Genomic DNA, 19,737 nt, shown 5'->3' on the forward strand with positions numbered 1-19,737 from the left:
CCCTGCTCTGAAATCCACCTTTGTGCCAAGACCACATTTCCCCCAGGTTTCTCCTTACCAGTGACTGCCTGCAACAGGGGTACTAAAGCAGGCTCGTTTCTGGGAAACACGTGGCTTTGCCAGAACTTTCTTAGAATTGTGCCACAGACTCAGACTACTCCTACCCACCTGTTGGTTCTTCGTTTCTCCTCTGCGGGGGTTAGACGAGCGTTGTGGTCTAACTCTTCTCCCAGCCTCCTCTGGCTCCTTTCTCGTGTTCCCATCCTATGGGTCCCCCCCATGAAAAGTCTTGTATGTCTTTTCCCAGCTTGGCATCTGCTAGTACTGTGCCTGGCAGGTCATATAAATGGCTAAAGTGCTTCAGGTGAGGCCTGAGGTGAGTTAAAACCCCACCCCTGTTTCACCAGGACAGCTTGTATCTAATTCTGATTGTTGCCAAGGAGAGAGTGAACCCAGGGCAGAACATCACTAGTTTTTAAGGAGAAAAACTACAAAAAATTATAATCCTTAATTCACCCCTCTCCTTTGACAGAAGAAATTGAGGCAAGGAAGGGAAATGCCTTTTCTAAGATCATTCGTGTAGTAGGTGGCAGAATGTGGCCAGAATCCAGAGATACTAGATCCTGATCCAACTCTTCCCCTTCTTCCTGTTTATTGAGTAGGTGGGTCCGTATTCGTTATCTATGGCTGTGTAACAAATCACACACACACACACACACACACACACACACACACACACACACACACACACACACACACACACACACACACACACACACACACACACACCCTCAGCGCCAAATGGCAGCTTATAACAAGGCACACTTACTGTCTCACAGTTTCTGTGGATTGGACTCTGCTTAGCTGGGTCTCTCACAAGTCTGCATTCAAAGTGTCAGTTTAGGCCAGGGTCTCATCTGAAGGCTCAGTTGAAGAATCTGCCTCCAAGCTCATGTGGCTGTTGGTAGGACTCATTCCCTCAAGGGCTGTTGGACTGAGGACTTCAGGTCTTTTCTTGCTGTCTGTCAAAGGCCACCCTCAGCTCCTTGCTGCGTGGAGCTTCCCAACATGACAGCTTGCTTCATCAGTGTACAAGCTGAGCAGGGACAGAGCGTCTGCTGGCAGAGGTGGAAGTCACAGTCCTCTGTAACCTAATCACGAAGTGCTATCCTCCCATGTTTATTGTATTCTATTTGCTAGACAGTCACTAGGCCAGCCTACACTCCAAGGGACATGAATACAGGGGGCCATGTTCGAATACTGCCTTGGAAATTAGGACACCCCCAGTTGTGTTGCATCTTTCCCCTGTAAACCAAGACACTACTTTCGTGGGGAGAGGTCGGGGATCTATTATATTAAAATGAAAACAAGTGCTGATGTAACTGCAGGACAAGATTGTGGAGGGAGAACTAGATCAATGTGGACAAGAAGGGAAGCGGTGGTAAGGGATAGAGCGGGGGTAGAAAAAGAACCTCCAAGCCAGGGCAGCAAAACCCTGTTTTCCCCACCAGACACCCTCACCGTGTTCTATCTTCATTTTGTTCTGTGCCATGGGCACGGAAAACGTTGTTAGCAAAATTCAGGACATTGCTTTTGCAGAGATCCTTTGCTCTCAGATTACTGCATATTCCTTCTAGTACTGAGAGTGCTCATAATTGTCGAGGAGAAATACAAGGATCAAAACTGTCTCCTTTGTATATAGGGAGGAAGTATGGGACAGTAATTAAAATAATGATAACCATTAATATTTGTCAAGGGCTAGCTGGACAGCCTGCCTGGAGCCCAGCAGCTTTGCCCCATTGAGTCCTCAGAACAATTCTGTGAGGTTGTATTAATATTCTCTCCATTTTACAGAGGAAGAAACTGAGGCTTAGAGAGATTGGGAGATTTACCTAATGTCACAGCTAGATGGGGCTAGAGCAGGAATTGACCCATGTTTTATTTCACTTCAATATCTACCACTAGAGTATTTCCCAAATTTTATTCATTCATGTATAAACTGTCAGAGTTGCTGCCATATCCAATATCATTTATTCTGCTCTCTCATACGGGATACATTTTACTACTCTCCCCCTAACTTGCAATGATGCAGGCTCTGGGCTATGGCAGAACTGAGTTTAACCCTGCTCCTATCACCTCTCTGAGCTGCAATTTTCTCATCTCTAAAAGAGGAGCACGGGCTCAACTTGTCTGACAGAGAAACAGATCATGGGAGTAAATTAGGAGGCACATTGTAGGTGCCCTAGAAATATTTTGCTGAAGGGACCCTCAAGGAATAGGATCTATTTTTATTAACTCTTCTAAAAGATATATACATGGTTAGTATATTTTCAACGTCATCATCAATATTAAGGAATTCCTTAGCACTTTCCATGACCTCCGAGAAATTTGCAATTAAGTGTTAAGATCGGCGTGTAGATTTAGTGTGCTGGAGTCGGAGGCAACATTAAATAGTCTTGTTACTCTGTTTGGAGCACATACATTTGCTCTAGCGTTTTTGCTTACTTGAGGGAACCATAATGACAGTATAACATCGTGATTAAGGGTATGGATTTTAAGGTCAATCAGATCTGGTTTTGCTTTCTGATCTCTCCATCCACTGGCTTTGTGACCTTGGCTATCTAAACGTTCTCTGCTTCAGTTTCATTAAATCAGTTGGGAATGCTTTCAGCTGTAAGTAGCAACCACCATACCAAAAAGCCTACAGAGACTTAGGTTGTTTTTCCCCTCACTTAAAAGGAAGTCCAGAGCAGGAAGTTGTTATGTTTCAATGGCTCCAGAATGTCAGAGCTTTGCGATTCTCTCTTCATGCTTGCAGGATGCCTAACCGCTTTACTCACAAGTTAGGGAAAAGGAAGGCAAGTAGAACCAAGGACATCTTTTCCTTTTTGAGACAACAAACCTGCCGAGAAAACTCCCAGCGATCTCCTTCACCGGCCTGAACTGTGTCACATGGCCAAGTTGCAAGGGAGACCAGGGAAGGCTCCAGAATGGAGGTGGGTGAGGGAGAGGGGGCTGTGGTGGGGATTATGTCAGATAATGTATGTAACTGCAACAGGGAAATGGAGGCTTCATTCCAGTGTCCTGCAGTGAGGGAGCGTCACATCAGAGACAGGGCAAAAACCTGGTTTTCTACCAGACTGGAAGCTCCATGCAGGGAGGGTTTTCTGGCTTTCTCGTTTATTATTCTAGCTTGATGCCTAGAACACAGATAACCATATGGTGCTTCTCAGTAAATATTTGATAAATAAATGAATGGGTAATAATCTGATACATTTATTTGATTTACTGTCGTTCATCATCTCCTCAAACAACATTTATTCATTGCCCCTAAACAAACATCGGAATGTAAGAATCATGAAAACAGGACTTTTGGTGGTGTATTATTTCTCTCTTGCTGTGTAACAAACTACCCCAAAACTCAGCAGCTGAAAATAACAAACATTTCTTATCTCACACCGTTTCTGAGGTCAGGAATCACTGAGAACAGTCTGGACAGGTGGCTCTGGCTCAAGGTTTCTTGTAAGTAGTCACGATATAGTCAGGATGTTGGTCAAGGCCGCCAACATCTAAAGGCTTGACTGGAGTTGGAGGATCCGCTTCTCAGATGGAGCTCACAGGGCTGCTGGCTGGAGGCCTCAGTTCCTCCCCATGTGGACTTTTCCATAATGCTGCTTGAATATTCTCAGGACACGGCCGTTGCCTTCCAGAGGGAAAGAGCAAGGAGGAAACCGCAGTGTGTTTTCTGACTGGGCTTGGGTGTTGCTCAGTGTCACCTGCATAATATTCTACTCCTTAGAAACAAGTCATGAGGTCCAGCCTAAGCTCAAAGGGAGAGGCTTCTGCCTTTTGAAGGGGGAGTGTCACAGAATATTTTCCCCCAATGTGTTTACACTTAAAAAATTTTTTTTATTGAAGTACGGTTGATTTACAGTGTTTCAGGTGTAGAGCAGAGTGATTCAGTTAGACATATATATATTCTTTTTCAGATTCTAGTAGACATTTTAAAACCACCAGTGTCTATTCCATTCAATGTTACATTTCTAGCATCTAGAGATGCCTGGCTCCTATAATAGATGCTTAATCAGAGCTGGTTCCAGGTTGGTAGCCTTGAAGGTTATAAAATTGGGGGCTTTAAGAGAAAGGATGTAGAAAAGTTATGAAAAATGTTATAAAAGTTAGTATTTATTTAGAATAAAAGAATATACTACAAATTACCCAATTTTTAAAGCTGAAAATAGCACTGACATCACAAAACCCTCCAAATAACATCTTTATATTTTATTAACTACCTGACTTTCCCTGTAATGTGCGTTTCCTATGTATTTTGGCTGCACGCTCTTGGATTACCTGTTAATATGACAGTGATCTTGGATTATCATTTTCTTTAGAGAGACTACTAGAAAGAAGATTTAATCTTTCCACCATCAGGATTGATCAAAATTTGTTGTTGTCAATTTAGAAAAGTTTCTTTTGGCTTTGCAACACATTACCTGGTTAGGTGATGTAAATTTTTAGGACTGTTGTGTCAGATTTGGGAAAACATCTGTCCAGTTGTTTATAATATGACCTGTAAGATTTTAGGCAATTTGAGCTTTCCAGGGCAGTGATGAATCTCAAATACGCTTTGAATGATGACACCCATTAACTAGTTTGTAACGATGGAGCGTTTCTTTTGCGTTATCTTTGTCAGTGCCAATACTTCTTCTTCCTGGGTGACCATTATCGTGTGCTCCTCTTCAGCAGACTGTAATGGGTAATTTTGTGTGTCAGCTTGACTGGATCATGGGTTGCCCAGATGTTGGTTAAATGTTATTTCTGGGAATGGCTGTGAAGGTGTTTCCTGATGAAATTAGCATTTGAATCAGTGGACTCTGTAAAGCAGTGCGCCCTCCCCAGTGTGGGTGGGCGTCATCCAGTCCATTGAGAGCCTGAATAGAACAAAAAAGCAGAGGAAGGAAGAATTCAGCCCTTCCTGACTCACTGCTCGAGTGGGGACATTGATTTTCTTACCCTAGGTACTCCTGTTTCTTAGGCCTTTGGACTGAGACTGGAACTACACCCCTGGGTCTCCTGGGCTGCCTGATTATAGACAGAAAATTGTGCAACTTCTCAGCCTCCGTAATGGCGTGAGTCAGTTTCCTAATAATCTCTTCCTATACTTACATATCCTATTCTGTTTTTCTGGAGAATCGTGATTAGTAGAATGATTTAAAAACCCAGTTATTAGTTAAAAACCTAGTTATTAGTTTTATTCAAAATTATGTTTTACTGGTATCACTTATACTTTGATAGAGAACTCACCAGAGTTCCAAGCTCAAGGTGTATCAAATGTAAGTTCCCTGATATATGAGAAATGCACCACATTTGACTATCCTTGTGTCTTCACACACATACTTGCTGTTTATGGAACTGTCACACTGAAATTTAAATTTCAGTGTCCATATATACAGTTCTATTGGAACTTAGACATGCTCATCCATTTACTTACCATGTACAGCTGCTTTCATGCTGCAGCATCAGAGTTGAGTAATTGAGACGGAGCCCACAGAGCCGACAAAGCTTAAGGTATTTAGTATTTGGTGCTTTACAAAAAATCTGTTGACCAACCCCTGTCCTATGGAGATGAGCAAGAGACACACTCACCTTCTTGGCCTCCTGAAGCAATGGCCATTTTTCAGTCCCTAAAATATACCAGTCTGTGTACTGACTCAAGACTAACCTGTCCGCTCTTCTCTCTGGAGAACAATCTTCTCTCAGCCATTTTTGGTCTGATCATATTCATCCTTCAAGCAATTTCCCCTACCTAGAGAAGACTTCTCTGGCAACCTGTCTAAAACAGTTTCTATTATTCTTTTTTTTTTTTTAAATTTTTGGCTGTGTTGGGTCTTTGTTGCTGCACGCGGGCTTTCTCTAGTTGTGGTGAACGGCGGCTACTCTTCGTTGCGGTGCACCAGCTTCTTATTGCGGTGGCTTCTCTCATTGTGGAGCACGGGCTCTAGGCACGTGGGCTTCAGTAGCTGTGCCTCGTGGGCTCTGTAGTTGTGGCTCGCGGGCTCTAGTGCGCAGGCTCAGTAGTTGTGGTGCACGGGCTTTGTTGCTCCGTGGCTTGTGGGATCTTCCTGGACCAGGGCTTGAACCGGTGTCCCCTGCATTGGCAGGCAGATTCTTAACCACTGTGCCACCAGGGAAGGCCAGTTTCTATTATTCTTAACCCTTGTTTCCTGTTCTTTTCAATCATAGTCCTGCCCATGGTTTGTAATTATTGACTTGACTTGTTCGTTAAGGTTGCTGCCCCTTTTACTCTGCAAATTCCCTGTCAACATCCCAGGGTGGGTAAGAGTGTGAGCTCTGAAACCAGACAGCCTAGGTTTGAATCCCAGCTTTGTCACTTACAAATTGTGGAAGCTTGGGTAAGTCACTTATCTTCTTGCTTCTTCCATTTTCTCATCTGCAACATAGGGATAATCATAGTAACTACACAGTAAACATAGTAAGTACTACATTCAGTTTTGAGGATTAAATAAGTTGTAGATAAAGCATTAAGAAGGAAGCAGCAAAGGAAGCCATAAACAAAAGGAAAAGACAACCTACGGGCTGGGAGAATATATTCGCCAACAATGCGACCGACAAGGGCTTAATTTCCAAAATATACAAACAGCTCATACAACTCAATATCAAAACAAACAACCCAATCAAAAAATGGGCAGAAGACCTAAATAGACATTTCTCCAAAGAAGACATACCGATGGCCAACAGGCACATGAAAAGATGCTTAACATTGCTAATTATCAGAGAAATGCAAATCAAAGCCACAGTGAGGTATGACCTCACACGGTCAGTATGGCCACATCAAAAAGTCTACAAATAATAAATGCTAGAGAGGATGTGGAGAAAAGGGAACCCTCCTACACTGTTGGTAAGAATGTAAATTGGTGCAGCCACTGGAAAAGAGTTTGGAGGTTCCTTAAAAAAACTAAAAATAGAGTTACTATATGATCCAGCAGTCTCACTCCTAGGCATACATCAGAAAAAGATGAAGACTCTAATTCAAAAAGATAATGCACCCCAACGTTCATAGCAGTACTATTTGCAATAGCATAAGACATGGAAGCGACCAAAGTGTCCACTGACAGATGAATGGATAAAGAAGATGTGGCATATATATATATATATATACACACACACACACACACACACACACAATGGATTATTCAGCTATCAAAAAGAATGAAATAATGCCATTTGCAGCAGTGTGGTGGACTTAGAGATTATCATACTAAGTGAAGTAAGTCAGAAAGACAAATACCATATATCACGTATATGTGAAATCTAAAAAAAATGATATAAATGAACTTATTTACGAAACAGAAATAGACTCACAGACATAAAAAAAACAATCTTATGGTTGCCAAAGGGGAAAGGGAGGGGAAGAAGGATAAATTAGGAGTTTGGGATTAACAGATACGCACTACTATATATAAAATAAACAAGGACCTACTGTATAGCACAGGGAACTATATTCAACATCTTGTAATAACCTATAATGGAAAAGAATCTGAAAAATGTGTGTGTGTGTATATATATATATATATATGTGTGTGTGTATATATATTTCTGAATCACTTTGCTGTACACCTGAAACTAACACAACATTGTAAATCAATTATACTTCCAAAAAAATACTAGTAAAAAACCAAAAAACGAAACCCAGTACCTGGTAAGCAATTGATAAGGGTTAGCTATTAATACTTAGTACTGTATCTTCAGGGTTGAACACAAGAGTACAACCAGTATCTCTTTGAGTGAAAAATGTTTTTGGAATGAAGCATTTGTGGAAATGAAGGCTTTCATCTGGTGCCTCATACCTCTTTTATTTTTTAACCATATGCTGTTTCATTTAAACATTATGGACCTCAAGTTTCATTTAGTCCATGAAAGGCTATAACTGACCTTGATTTACATAACAAATCAGTAAGACAAGTGTTTGAAGCTTTTTTTTTTTTTTTTTTTTTTTTTTGGCGGTACGTTGGCCTCTCACTGCTGTGGCCTCTCCCGTTGCGGAGCACAGGCTCCGGACGCGCAGGCTCAGCGGCCATGGCTCATGGGCCCAGCCGCTCCGCGGCATGTGGGATCTTCCTGGACCGGGGCACGAACCCGTGTCCCCTGCATCAGCAGGTGGACTCTCAACCACTGCGCCACCAGGGAAGCCCTGAAGCATTTTTTTTTAATTACTTTTTTTTGGGGGGGTGGGTAATTTAGTATCTGTCACGGTATGCCCACGGACAGATTAAGACCTATAAGTATTATGAGGCCTACATCAGTCAGCTGTTGCCATGCTAATGTCATGTAACAAATCACCCAAAGCTCAGTGGCTTAAAACAATAATTATTTACTCTCACAAAAGCATCTGCAAGTTGGCTGGTTTTCAGATGATCTAGACTGTCTGGGCTGGGCTTCAAGGTGTGGGTTGCGTCAGGGTCTGCTCTAGGTGTCTCTCATCCTCCTTGAATGAACAGGCATGTTCTTCTCACAGCACCGTTGGACATGCAAAAAGAGTGAGACCCGCGGTGTAAACACGTTCTAAGGCTTTGCTTGCATCCTGCTTGCTAACAGCCTATTACCAGCAAAGTTACATGACTGAGCCCAAATCAGTGGGTCAGGGAAGTATATTCCATCCAAAGCAGGCGTGGGAGAGGTGTATTTCCTGAACAGTAATACACGCTATCCCAAGACCCATAACCAAATAAAAGCTAAAATAAAAATCAAACTAAGGGCTCCCCTGGTGGCGCAGTGGTTGAGAGTCCACCTGCCGATGCAGGGGACACGGGTTCGTGCCCCGGTCCGGGAAGATCCCACATGCCGCGGAGCGGCTGGGCCCGTGAGCCATGGCCGCTGAGCCTGAGCGTCCGGAGCCTGTTCTCCGCAACAGGAGAGGCCACAACAGTGAGAGGCCCGCGTACCGCAAAAAAAAAAAAAAAATCCAAACTAAAATGAAAAGTTATATTTTTCAAAGAGACAAAAACACGTACATGTTAAAAATAGCTTTTCTGAATTTTCTGGTTGTCTCCTTTGGCAGTCGAGAGGGATTGTAATGGTGTCCCTGCTTTTCTGGTCCTTTAAGTGTGTGTCTAGTCTTCATTTGGGGCCAGCCAGCACTGATGACTACTCCTTTTTGTATCCTAGTGCCCAGCACTTGGTGGGTATTTGACATAGTTTGTTGAACGCAATGTTGAATTCTATAAATGTATGGCAGTTGCATCAGTGCATGATCGCTCTATTGCTTTACAGAAATTCAGGAGCATTGTAGGTATTGCACGTTTCTACATCAAAGCTTTAAAAGTAGTTATGGGGTGTGGAGGTGCACACAGCTTCTAACACTGCCGTGCATACCTTGGAGGCCTCCAAGCAAGTCGTTGCCTCTGGGTTTCCTGTTTCTCTGTTTCCCCTGCAATGGAAAAGCGATTGCTTTCTCATCTGATGTTGCTCAAGGGAAATGCGTGCCTGGAAGATAATCAACAGAGAGGAGAGTGTAGACGAGTAAATAAATAGTTTAATGAATATAAGATAAAACATGAATTAGGGCTTCCCTGGTGGCACAGTGGTTAGGAATCTGCCTGCCAAATGCAGGGGACGTGGGTTCAAGCCCTGGTCTGGGAAGATCCCACATGCTGCAGAGCAACTAAGCCTGTGTGCCACAGCTACTGAGCCTGCGCTCTAGAGCCCGCGAGCCACAACTACTGAGCCCGCATGCCTAGAGCCCTGCTCCGCAACAAGAGGAGCCACCGCAATGAGAAGCCCGTGCACCGCAACGAAGAGTAGCCCCCGCTGGCTGCAACTAGAGAAAGCCTGCGCGCAGCAACGAAGACCCAACGCAGCCAAAAAAAAAAAGAAAGCCATGAATTAAAGCCAGCTTTCAGAACCTCACATTTTCCTTTCATCTACTGTTTATTCAGTAATTGCACAATTACAACTTGCATAAATGATTTTATATACCTAGTAGTCTATAAATATCTCCAGTATATATATGTTTGTAGATAAGGAGGGCAGGGATGATCATGATTGAACAAACATGTTCTGACATAGAAATAACCTTGCAAATACTACGATGTTCAGCTTCTACCAATGCTAGTTTTTCCTGACCCGGGGAACTCAGTGTTATGAATTTTATTAACAACTACCTTTGAGAGTAGGTAGTTATTATGCCACACACTGGGGTGAGATATCTCTATATATTATTATTTTTAACCCATGTAACAGCACTGCCATGTTAGAACATATCCCTATAGTAAAGAAGGGAACACAGAGATGCAGTAAGTAGCTTGAGCCTGTATTTGAACTCTAACACGCTTCACTAGAAAATCAGGCTGTTTTGAAAGTTGACTACCCACCTGTGTACAGGGAGGGCCAGTTGAGGACAGGCAAGCGTGGCATATAGATATGCATATGACTGTCATGTCTTATTTCTTGCACCAGGATTAATGTAACAGAACACCCAGTGTGGGAAGCCACCGCAGGGCCATCCCCGCCATTCTGCTTTCCTTCAGTTATGTAGTGCAGAGCTTCTTAGTTAGATGACTAAGGTAGGCATGGTAAACACGTCACCCGGATTGTCAGATGCCTCTGGTTTGGAAATGTTCACTCAGAGCCATCAGTGAAGCCCAGAGATGACATCTTACAAGCTGGTGATAAAGCTTCAAGTAGCTTCCACTGTGAGAAGGGCTTAATTATGTGTGATTTTTCAAGCAGCGTCTGTAGATTATACAGATAAGATGTCTCCTTTCTGTCTGGCGTGTGCCTTGTACTAGCACCCTTATTGAATCGTGACTGTTGCCTCTCCTTGGTTGTGAATTAGGGCCCCAGGAGCCTCCAGTCAGGTTTAGCCATTGTCCTCACGAAGCTCATTATTGCTCTTTTGGTTGAAATTTGAAGGGAAGAACCACCATTAGGTAAGTATGCAATGTCAGGGAAGCAATTTGGTTTGAAAAGTCTCAGAAACGGCCTTTAAAAAAAAAAAAACCCATCTAGGGCATTTCTTTTTTGAAAAAATAAGTTGAGTATCTTTGTTTAAAAAAAAAAAGAGGGTTTCTGCCTTTCCAGTTAAGAGCAATCTTTCAAAGGCATCCAAAAAGAAAAAAAGTTGGCTCTGTTTTCTGAATTGCTAGTTGGGAGAACAAAAGCAGCAAGGGAAAGTTTGACTTGACTTCCTCTGCAATTTGTTTATATCATCGGAGCAGAAAGAATCTCAGGGCTCAGCTCGCCACTTCCTGAATAAAGAGAGAAAAATGCCCAGAGTGCTGGATTCATTGAGAGGTGCAGAGCGATCAGCAGAAATCCTGACCGACTGAGGGGCCCAGAGGGCAAAGGAAAAACGTTTCTCCGTTCAGCTACAACCTAAGATAAGTGCGAGGTCCCCAGTCACCAAATACTCCCCCAGCCCTCCCAGTGGCCACAGGGAGGCCAGCTGGGAGGAAGGTACAGGCTTCCCTGGCTTGTTGCTATGGAGTCGGCGTCATCCAAGACAGTATTGTCAGTCAGTCCAATTCAAAGACAGCAGTGGCAGTAATGGAACTGCATTGAAATTACAAATATTTACTTGGGAAAAAAAAAGTCCAAATCAGATGTAACTGAGATGATAAGGTTCTGTTTACTTCTCTAGGTAGTAGCCGGGAAACAGCCAAACCAGTTAGGGTAGGAAATTTTCTTTTTTTGGTCAGGTATGTACTGAATCACTGGCAGCAAACTTCAGGGATTTTTAGGAGAGAAGCTTTCTTTCTCTCTAGGTTCTCCTGGGCAGAGTGCCTGTATTCCTTCCCCTCCACACACTTTTTTAAAAGCAATTCGAGGCCAGCTGAGCTCATTTTGATTATTGCTGTTAGTTTCCTGCCACTTGTCTTTGTAGGCTGGAGTGAGGCCTCAGGATTTAGATGAGAAACATCGGGCTGCTCTCCTCTTCGAGAAACCGTACCTGTGTGGTTTCCTAGCTTGCCTTTTCATCACTTACTCGGTTGAGGTCTGCCATAGCTGGCCTATTAAAGAGAAATTTGAAATCAGTGGGTGAAAGGGCTAAGAGAGAGAAAAATACAGTTGAGCAGTGAGTGTACTTGGCTGGGTACCCTTATGGGAGACTGATTTCATTGGCCTTTGGAACACTGGAGGGGATTGCAAAACATGCAGCTAGAACAGAGCGAGAATGCAGATAGAAGCGGGGGGCAGAATGGGGAGACAAAGAGGGGTTTCCCTTTCCTCAGACAGGGGGGATCATCCTTACTAAAGTGCGTTTCTTGGGGCAGCTCAGAAGCAGGAGAAAATGCCAGGCAATAAGGGCGGTGGCCATTTGAATAATGAATATATAACACGCAGTGATTTCAAACCTCACAGTTTGTTATTGGAAGTTTTTCTTCCCATTTGGAGGGCAGGTTTCCATCAATTCTCTTGTCTAATTCCTGCTTCCTGCCAAGCTGCTGCTGTTTTCAAGAAAACACTTGGGTCATCGTTTGAGAGCTTCAAAAACCTCAGTGTTCAATTAGCCTCCTTTTGAATCCCTTCTGACGGTTGGTTAAATATGGGTCCAAAGTCCTTTCTGTGAGTAGGGCTGATCCTGGGGTGAGGAAACTTAATTTTCTGAGTGTTAAGAAACAAAAATAATGTTTTAACAGCACCATTACTAGAAAACTTGGAAATTGCACTCTTCTAGTCTGTTCTGTTCAATTCCATTTTATGGACCTCTGAACATTTCATAGTACAAAGGGCTATTATATAAAAAGGACATTTGGATATCCTTCTTAAAGGTTCCCTTGTACTTTCATAGCATGTTTACAAGGTTACTAAGTATGCTTTCTCATCACTGTATTTTAAATGGCTCGACTACTACTCCCACGTTTGAGAATCATTGAAACTGCCTGAATGGAACCGGGATATCCTTTGTTCCCCATTGATTCGGAAACAAAAGACGCAGGAAAAAAAGTTTATTTTGCTGCTGAATGCCATATGCAGATGAACGCATTGTCGATTAAATTAAACCAAGGATCTGAAGACTTTTTCAAGCCTTAGAAAGAATGTTCTTATAGTTATGGTACATGTTAGAATTTGCCCTCCAGTTTTCATTTATTCTGTTGTGCTTGTGTCTAACGTGGGGTTATTTAAGTCACACACCCAAGTCTTCAGGAATAATAAAGCGTAATCAATAGAGGAGAATCAGCATCAAAAAAGACCAAAGTTGCTGTGTTGTTTCTTAGGTGGGAAAATACCAGCTGGACATAAGTAGGCAGTGCCCTCCATTCATTTCCTCCCTTCTCCATCTTTTCCAGTTTCTCTAGACCGGAGATTCTCATTTTCGGCACTGTTGACATTTGGACTGGGTCATTCTGCGTTGCAGGGGGCTGTCCTGTGCGTTGTGGGGTGTCTACCAGCTTCCTGGGCCTAGACCCCAGATGCTGGCGGCACCCCCCACAGTCATGACAGGTAACCTCGGCTCCTGTAGCTGCCACGTGTCCCCTAGAAGGGGGGTGGGGAGGGCGTTCGGATCGCCTCGGGTTGAGAACCGCTGTTATAGGGCAACCCACCCACAGAATCCTGTTTGAAGGAGGAAGAGAAGATTAACTTAGTGTTCAGCCAGCGACAGTGAAAATCACTGGTTACAAAGCAGTTATTTTAATCAATTCATAAAGTTAGATCTCAGAATATGAGAGAGAGAGCAAGAGAAGGAATCAAAGGACTCAGACAACGTAATAGCTGCCCTTCATTTTACAGGTGGGGACCACAGCAGGAAGTGCATCCCAGCATATACAGCTAGATGGTGAGCTAAGGCTAGTTATTGTCAGCTTTTTTTCTTGTTATTTCAAGTAGTTCATGGATTCACTTACCTATCGTTGTGCCCCTCCTGCTGGGAAGCATCTCAGAGTAGACGGGAAACAACGCATCTCAGGATCCTTTTCCTTATGACTGTGAAGTAATTAATATTCACTAATTTAATTTTCAGTGGCTAGAAATGGGCATGTAGTACAGTAATACACATTTTATGAGATACTGTTAGAATAATAAAAATGTATCGGAATGACGATATGGCTAAAGAAGTTTAGAACACGTCTTAATAAAGATGTATCTCTGTTTCACTAGGATGTATAGTTCACATCAACTATTTTTTATTAAATATCGAACAAGAGAAGCAGTGCCCAGAACCACATAATCTGAGCCCTGTATGTACAATAATGAAGCTATCAGTGTTCATTTTGAGTATTTTTTTTTAAATTTTAAATGAAGTGTTTTGAACGCTGTGACAAATGGACAGAATGAATGGTGCAATGGTCAGTACACGTACTTACTGCCAAGATTTGCTGGTTTCCAGCTTTCCCATTTCAGAGCCTTTACTGGTCCTTTTGGCAGTCATTTATCTGCATGGCTCATTCCCTCCTTCCCTCATCCAGGCTGAAATGGCACCTTCTCAGGCCTCCCAGTCTTTCTTTCCAGTGATACAACTACAGAGTGTATTCTATATGATGAACAGAGGGCACCATCCGTCACTTGCCCGCCAGCCCTGCTTTAATTTTTTATAGCACATATTATATATAAATATGTATTTGGTTTACTTATTTGTCTGTTTCCTCCAACTAGAATCTAGCCTGACTCCCTGATGGCTTTGTTTTATCTAGTAGTGCTCAGAACAATGCCTACCTAGTACACAGTAGGCGCTCAGTAAATATCTGTTGAATGAAAGTGCTGTCTGGGCAAACTGGGGGCGCGAGCAGGTGGTAACAATTTAGTGTGGGTTGATGCAGTCTTGCACTCTTGTAAATGACCTTTGTCTTCTCAAGTGTAATATTTAATATTTAATTGGCATGACAAGTTAAATATTGCAAGCGGTTAATCATTTGTTCATTTTAAATAACAGGTTGTTTTTTAATAGAAGTCTAATGAAGAAAATAATAATGGACTCCCAGCCTACTGATCAGAGAAGCCTACTGATATTTAAACAGCTAAACAAAAGTACATGCTTATAGTTAGAAACTTGAAATTGCATAGAAAAGTTACAGAATAAAAAGTAGAAGACATTCCCCTATCTATGTACAAAAAGAAACACTTGTAACCAATTTCTCATGAGTTGTTCCAGAAAATTTCTCTATGCCCATAGGTATACATTTACTAGCAAAATACACCTTAAATTGCTTTAAATGCGCACACACACATGCATACACACATACCAGAATGGTTTCTTTAACCCTTGCACAGTTTGTACTTAGATACTTATTTGCTCAACTATGTGTTGAACATCTCTCTTCCATCCAACTGTACCTGCCTGTCCACCATTCTATCCCCGGTGCCTGGCACACAGCAAGCCTCATTACCTGTTCGTTGAACAATTGGTTAAACTGGTACACAGTCTTCAACAGCAGGTGCTATGCTTTTATTAATGTACCGTGTCGTGGCCAAAACACGATCCTTATGCCATTGGTGAAGTTCCTTAGGATTTGTATCCAATGAACATGTATAAATTTTTAAAAATGGTTAGCATTCTAGGTGTTTTCACGTGAATTAGCTCATGCAGTCCTCAGGCAGATCTCCTAAAGTGATTATTTTCATTTCTGCTTTTCAAATGAGAAAGACTCAGATATCAAGACCGAACTATAGATGAAGATGTAATATTAGGAAAAAGTTCTAGGCCTCCATGCCCTATTTCTATTTCTTGGTAACTTCATTTTTTTTTCTTTTTACCAATCTCAGCAGTCAGAATGCTGTGACCGTTTGAGCTGAGCTTTAAATACCAAATATTTCTATATAGTCTCTCGTGTCACAAAGATACATTTCAAGTCTCTCTAATTAGCCCAGCAGATGAAACAAAGATCTGAAGACTCACTAAACACTAACAAAACAAACAAGCAAACAGAAAATTCCTCTAACACAAGAGAAACTTCGTGACAGTGTAAAAAATGAATCCACCTGGCTTCTAAGAAGCAGGTCTGAGCAGCTCAGAATCAAAACACAGGAAGTAAGTTGTAAATGGCAGAATGAATAAAACAACTATTTTGGGGGTGAAACAGAAGTTGCTCTCTGCACTTTAGATGTCACCTTTCAAAGTGAGGAGGGAGCACGTGGGGTCAAAATGTTCACCCACGGGCTCCATTTTCAAAAAGAAACAGCCAGTATACAACTCGGTAAATAAGAAAAACATCGAACTACATGGCTAAAAATGGGTGAATTTTACAGCATGTAAATTATATCTCAAGGTGTTAAAGAAAAAAAAGGAAGAGCCAAATTAAGTTAAAAGTTGTTTTATCTTTGCCAGAGTGTGTGTGTGCGTGTCTGTGTGTGTGTCTGTGTGTACTGTGGTCTGTGCGTCCAGTATGTGGGGACTCAAAGGTTACTGTTTAATATTATGTAGAAAACATGTGCAGAGCCAAGGAGGTGAAAACAGTTCTCTCATGAAAAGACCACAGGGCTGGGGGGCTCCTGAGAAGTCAAAGTAGTTGAAAAGATGAACCTTTTGTCCTGGAGGTGCCATCACGTCCTCCTACTGGGACGAAACCACAGAGCATAAAGCTTGCCTCCCGCTTGCCGCTTCCCTGTTGATTCTGTTCCCTCGTAATAGCAGCCTTGTTCCATCTGCCGGGATTCAGAGATTTATGGAGGCAGAGTGTGAGAGGAATTATTTCCAAAAGAAATAATCGCAGGAACAGTGAGACGGGAGGAAGAGGAGAAGAGAGAGAGGGAGGGAGAGAAACAGAAACAGAAGAGAGTAATTTCCAGGACAGAATAAAATTGGCTGTCATGTCATTAAAGTGTTAAAACACTGCAAGCACTATAAACTGACGACGGTGCCTTATGAAGAGCCTTCTGTTGGGACTGGACGAGTAAAATGAAACGCAGAGGGGAAGGGGGTGGTGGGGGGGAGGACCTGCTCGGTGCCAGGGGCAGGGCTTCGCGGTTAAACCTCGGGGCCGTGGTTTGATGCCCTTCTGACTCACGGAGACAAAGGCCACCTGCCAGCCTGGGGTCCGGCGAGACCTCACACTCCACGTGAGCACCTCCTGTGGGAAGAAGGAGAAAAAGACGCACGAGCAAACCTCAAAATTACGATAAAAGAAAACAAAGCCTTAGTCTAAAAAACCAAGTGAGGTTATTTTTCTGAGAATTACATAAGCAAATGCCCCACGCTTACCTCTGATTATTATCTCTTAATCATAGGTTTAAAAATGCCAGTAAAACTATGTCAGACTAGGACAGAGGTTACTTTGGGGAAAGAAGAATGATTAGGAGAGGACACGGGGACTTTCAGGGTGCTGATTTCCCGGATATGTGACAACTTTGGGAAAATTCATCAAGCTGGATAGTTCCAATTTGCGATTATGTATGTTTTACTAACATTAAAAAAATGCCAATATGATCTCCCTGTGCCTCCTTCCTCATTCATTTCAAAGTTGATGTGACCAAAGAGGGCTTGGATCCTCCTAGCTGTGTCGCCCCCACTTAGCTCATGGTAGCCTTCAACGACTTACCCCAAGACTGCAGCAGCATCCTGGATTCTTATTTCATCCTGCTGGCCCTGCCTCCAAAGCAGATTCCACATCTCTCTGATTTACTCCATCTCCAGTGGCCTTCCAAGGCGACGTCCTGTTTGGCTAGACGACGGTTAATGGACTGCCAATCAGGTTTCCTGCTCCCTCTAATGCTAATCCAGTCTCCAAAGTTACCTTTTTTAAAAATGGAAATCAGGTGACCACATCCTCCAAGTCAGCTTCCCATCACATGTAAAGTAAGACCCAGCTGTGGGTAAGCCTTCTGGAGTTGCTTTCCTTCTATTCCTCTAACTCACTAAGTTCATTCCTTCCGCCGGGACTTGGCTTTGCTGTCCCTGTCCTGGGTCTCAGCTCTCCCGTCACCTGCCCACCGAGGCCGCCCCCAGTCAACTATGACAGTCACCACTCCCCATCACAAGACCATCACGACACCTGGCACTGTATGACAGGTTAGGTTGTCTCTTAGTTGTGGTGTTGACGGGATTTCTCCCTCACTAGGATATAGGTTCCCAGAGAGGCAAGGACTGTGTCTGTCCTGTCAGTATCTCCAGTTGGATGTTATAAAAATAGTCTGAAACATCACATGCGTGAAACCCAGCCTCTGGAATTCTCCCTCCCCACCATCACCACCTCTCTCCAACCTGCTTTCCTCATAGTACTCTGCTCATGGCAACTGTTCATTCAGTGACTCAGGCCAGAAGTATTGGAGTCACCCCTGACACCCCTTTCTCCCCTCACATCCCACCTTCAATCCTTCAGCACTTCCTGGTGCTCTTACTTTCACAGAGCCTGACAACTCATCTGCCACGTGAGCCCCTGCCCTGGTGCAGGCAGAAAAAGGGTTCCTGGAGCTGCCTAACAACCCCCTACATCTCCCTGGGTCCCCCTTTCCATTTAGTCTCCAGAGTCAGGTTATTTGAATTTTTTTTTTTTTTTTTTTTTTTAGCCGCTCCGCACGGTTTGTGGAATCTTTAGTTCCCTGACAAAGGATTGAACCCAGGCCCTTGGCAGTGAGAGTGGAGTCCTAACCACTGGACCACCAGGGAATTCCATCGAAAATAATTTTAATTCCCACATCTCTTCCCAGATGTGTCTTTCCAATGACTCCCCATCTCAGAGCAAAATCTAAACAAGTCCTTCGGTGACCTGCATGCATCTGCTCCCCTGACTGCCTCACCCACCCTCTTTCCCTTGCTTTCTCCACTGTGGCCACACTAACCAAGGACACACCCCCTCAGACCTTTGCACCTGCTGCTCTTTCCGGAATTATCCCCCAGGTGCCCCTCACTGTGTTCCCTCACTTGTCGGGGTCTCTGCCCAAGGAGGGTTTCTCCAGCATCTCTCTTCAAAATTGCCCCCATCCTGACCCTCCCTATTTCTCTCCTCTACTTATTTTTCTCCAAAGCACTTAAGGCTCCACAAACTTATGTCATATTTATGTATTCATTGATGGTCCCTTCCCCCTAAGTTCCATGAGGGTGGAGATTTTTGTTTCTTTGTCACGGCTGTGTCCTCATTGCCCACATTTGTGGGCAGATTGCCTGGCAGATAGTAAACACTTATAGGTTATTAATAATTAATTGAATGAGAAGTATTCATGCTAAATATTCTTTAGCATGAATATATAGTATTCATGCTGAAGATTTAAGTCCTCATATAGTGAGTGAATGAATGATAATAGAACATTGCCGAAGTCATTAAATCAACAAAGATACACAGAGTTTCAGTTGTGGGTCTGAAACCAGTCTAACCTGTTCTACAGTAGTATATACAACAGACAAGATCTCTGGTCACCTGGAACTTGCAATCTACTTGGGGAAAGCAACTGATCCAACAACTGCAAAAAGCATCTCATTACAAACTTGGTATTGCTGGGAAGAAAGAGGACCTTCTGAGATCATAGCTCCATTAGAACTGGGAAGGCTTCTCAGAGGAGGTGACATTTGAGGTGAGATGAGAGAGTTTGGGTGTACAGGGAAGTGGGGGACTGGGGAGAGCATTTGTGGCAGAAGAAAATTCCAGTACAGAGCTCCCCTCCCCACCCCCAGACTTTTAATCCAACGCGTATGGATTAATCAATTACATCTGTTTCCAAGATCCTAGTGAGCCTTGGTATTTGGTTTCTGATATTTACTATTAGGTTCATTTTTTAGCTGCCAGTATTAGTGATGGTTATGATTCTTTTCCTGATGGAGGTGGGAACCACCTCCAAACTCAGGAATCC

The 19,737-nt window shown here is 43.1% G+C and overlaps 3 long non-coding RNA genes across 4 annotated transcripts in view; 1 reads left to right on the forward strand and 2 right to left on the reverse strand.

Moving 5' to 3' along the window:
* Positions 1 to 3,284: 3,284 nt before the first annotated feature.
* LOC132593500 (uncharacterized) lies at positions 3,285 to 11,011 on the reverse strand. Of its 2 annotated transcripts, none has more exons than XR_009559107.1 (4): positions 10,392 to 11,011; positions 9,394 to 9,504; positions 5,647 to 6,451; positions 3,285 to 4,931 (listed from the first exon to the last, which is right to left on the reverse strand). It is a non-coding gene; the product is annotated as an uncharacterized lncRNA (long non-coding RNA). The 2 variants fall into 2 exon arrangements; XR_009559106.1 differs by having other exon boundaries at positions 5,492 to 6,451.
* LOC132593501 (uncharacterized) lies at positions 5,052 to 13,800 on the forward strand. The gene is made up of 3 exons (XR_009559108.1): positions 5,052 to 5,129; positions 11,238 to 13,464; positions 13,753 to 13,800. It is a non-coding gene; the product is annotated as an uncharacterized lncRNA (long non-coding RNA).
* The window catches only part of LOC115843251 (uncharacterized), a 56,777-nt gene continuing 49,203 nt past the window's right edge, over positions 12,164 to 19,737 (reverse strand). Inside the window, exons 3-6 of the long non-coding RNA XR_004035686.2 lie at positions 17,493 to 17,687; positions 14,325 to 17,024; positions 13,866 to 13,944; positions 12,164 to 13,575 (exon numbers count right to left, since the gene is read on the reverse strand). This is a non-coding gene — a long non-coding RNA (uncharacterized lncRNA). The remainder of the gene's footprint in view (positions 13,576 to 13,865; positions 13,945 to 14,324; positions 17,025 to 17,492; positions 17,688 to 19,737) is intronic.

Source organism: Globicephala melas, chromosome 15 (genome assembly GCF_963455315.2).
Source record: "Globicephala melas chromosome 15, mGloMel1.2, whole genome shotgun sequence".
NCBI lineage: Eukaryota > Metazoa > Chordata > Mammalia > Artiodactyla > Delphinidae > Globicephala > Globicephala melas.